Raw genomic sequence first — 3,168 nt, forward strand, 5'->3', positions numbered from 1 at the left:
TTGGTTGCGCTTGGATGCTTGATCAGGTCACAAGTTATAGTTACATCAGTTTCAACAGAACCTATTTTCAAGGCTGTATATTGAACATCACAGAGCGGACTTTAGTTTGGAAACATATATCAATCTACATAATCAGTACGTCTCTCCGCTTGGGCTATAAATCTAAATGTAGCTGATAATATTTTTAGATAATCAGTGGAAGCCAGAACACATAAGATTGTAACAATAGGGTCCCTTGTGCATCTCCCCTATGTAGAACTGGATATGATTGGAGTCCATGATGATGAAGCCATGGAGTAGGCCATCAGAGAGGATTAAAGTGAAGAGACAAAAGGGGGGTCAAGAAAGGGGGGGTGTGCTTGACTTTGAGCCCTTCCTCTTGTTTGTCATCCAATATATGTATTGATTGGAGTTTCTTTCTGTGCTTGACTTTAAGCTCTTTGTTTCTCATGTCAAATGCACGCATCTATTAGAGTTTCTTTATGAGGGTATGTTCTTGGCAAATTATAACTGGAGGGATGGATTCCCCTTCTGCATTGTGTATGTAGCAAAGCTTTGTTTGATTAGTAGGATTTTTGTAGCTTCTAAATGGTACCTCTACCTATAAACAACAAAGAGTGGTTTTTTATGAGACTGTCCAGTGATGATGATGTTGCATGTTGTAATACATTGACAGCATGGAAGAGTTTTCAACCTCCTGCTTGTATTGTAGTTGGCTTGTTCTCTAATGGAAATCTTTCATGCTTGTCATGTGATCATGCTCGATGAAGTACTTGTTGTGGCCACGCTGTGATCATGGTATACTCATGCCATACTGTTTTTTGTTCTGTTTAAGGGATCAAACCATATAATCTAGCTAGAATATGAGTTGTCTAACATTTTTGTGAGATTGCTTTCAAAAAAATCTTGTGCAATTTCCTTGTCTTGACATTGAGTCAAGCTGTAAAGCTAAATACATGGTAACCTTTATAGCTATGAGGGACTATGTTCAATTCTGCTACTTGTTACCAAATCTTCATGTATTAAATGTCTAGATTTGTAAATGACAAATTTTTTATGTAGTTATTCATTTGTAATAAGACTTGGTTATGTCAAGCGAATATCTTGCAGGCAGTGATGACACGTACACGCTCCCAAAAGAGATCAAATGAGGTTGCCTTCAAGGCTAAATATGAAGCCTTTGGAGCATTGACAACAGACCACGTTGATATCGGAGCATCCGATGATGTTGATGTGGGTTATGATGGGGCTACTACAAATACATACACTGTAAGTTTGTTTATTGACATTGAATTACATTTCTTTCATTATAGACATGAAATAGTTATTATGCTTAACATTGTGCTTGCCTTTGTGTTCTTTCCATTTCAGAAGCCTCTACATGAGGAGATTGTGTGCCCAAATGGTAGGGTGGCACAGTAGTGTCATGCTTGAATGAATTCAAAAGATTAAGGATAATACAACACTTGAAGAAAGAGCATGGCTTGGATGTGGGCATTCCTCTATGTAAGGTTGTAGTCCTAGTACAGATGATGCTATCCATGCCAATGTCGCAGAGTACTCTACCGATACCTCTATGCGACAGAGTCAGAAGTGCTTTTTCCAAAAGGAGAGAAAGTTTAAAATGGCAAGGAAGAATTTTGAGACTGCTACCCTTAAGAGGGTTGAATTTGCATGGGACTTGATCCTTGCAAATTAAAAGACTTTTATGGATATGGCTAGCTATATTTCACAAATTTTGAAGAAAGCCATGAGCAAATACATAGGTAAAAAGTCCATCAAGTTGAAAAGAATTGAAGACAGAATAAACAAGGGATACGAGAAGCATTTAAGCCATATTTCTTATTTTAATTGTTGTCGTCATCTTGTGTACACACACACACACACAATGAGTTTGTTTTATTCAATGCTTCTCAATATAGGCACGGAAAAAGGTTGTTCATGGAGACCTAGAACTTGTAACTGGGGGTGTTGCTAAGGGTGTTGACAATTATGAAGATGGTGATGATGGTGTAGTCAATAATGATGATATAGCCGAGGTTCGCAAGTGTTTACCGACTGTGCACCATGCGCTAGAGAGTCTTGTGAGCTTTGCAACAAAAATAGAGCTTATTAATGACTTGAAGAGGCTAGACGAGTTAGATCTAGTTGTACCTACTTGCCCTCAGCAACCTAATAGCATTGATTGCAGTTTCTATGCTATGACCTACATGAAGTTTTTGATTGAGGGGGCACTACAAGACAAGGTGTCAAGGCATTGGATAAGTGGTCTTTTTATAGCACATTATGTAATTATAGCACATTTGTTGATGCGTTAATTTGATTGGTGGTCTTTTAATTGTGCAGCTTTCAAAATCTTGGTTCACTCATTTAGCTGTAGAAGATTTATAGAGAGGTTTACAAGATTGGTGCACTAGTGTGCTGTAGATGGAGTCGTGTAGCAATACTAGTTATGGTTGCTAGAAGAGTCCATTTTCTATAGTGGATTTTCATTCCATTTTGTATGATCGTGCTAATGCTCATGTGCCTTCAAGGACCCCTTCCTATTTTCTCATGTCCATGCCACATACCTTATACATATGGGTTGTTTTGGGTAGTATTAAAATGACAATATCTCTTTTGCCTTTGTGTGGGGTTGTTATGATCTAAGGTTAGCATATGAGCTATTTTGGCTAGTATTAAAATGACAATATTTCTTTTGCAATTGCATTAAGCTTTTTAATATGGTTTTAGCATACATGATATTCAATATTTAATTCATTTGTACTTCAAAACACTTTTTATTATGTGTAGAGTTTGTGTAGGTCTTGCATGTACATTTTGTCCCATGATATTCGATCAATCTATATTGAAGGCTGCAACATCTCAAAGAGGTGAGGGTGTTTGCACATTGTTGTTGTTATATTTGCTAATTGTGGTTGTGCTCGTATTGAAGCTTGGCTAACATTCGTATTGTTCATGCAAGCCAAATTCCGATTATGGATACTATTGTTTGCAGGTGATTGTGTTGCTTGAACAAGGGCAGTGTATGTCAACAATGCTAGGGGGCAGAAATGCTCTCATGGGGGTATGTCAACAACGCAGAGAAATTCATTGAGGATGGTGGTTGGAAATTTTGAAAATTCTGAGGAATCGGACGAAGGATATTAGCCCTTTGATGTGGAAGAG

The sequence above is a fragment of the Lygodium microphyllum genome, chromosome 17, assembly GCF_053477565.2.
Source record: "Lygodium microphyllum isolate KBCC chromosome 17, Lygodium_microphyllum_v1.1.10, whole genome shotgun sequence".
NCBI lineage: Eukaryota > Viridiplantae > Streptophyta > Polypodiopsida > Schizaeales > Lygodiaceae > Lygodium > Lygodium microphyllum.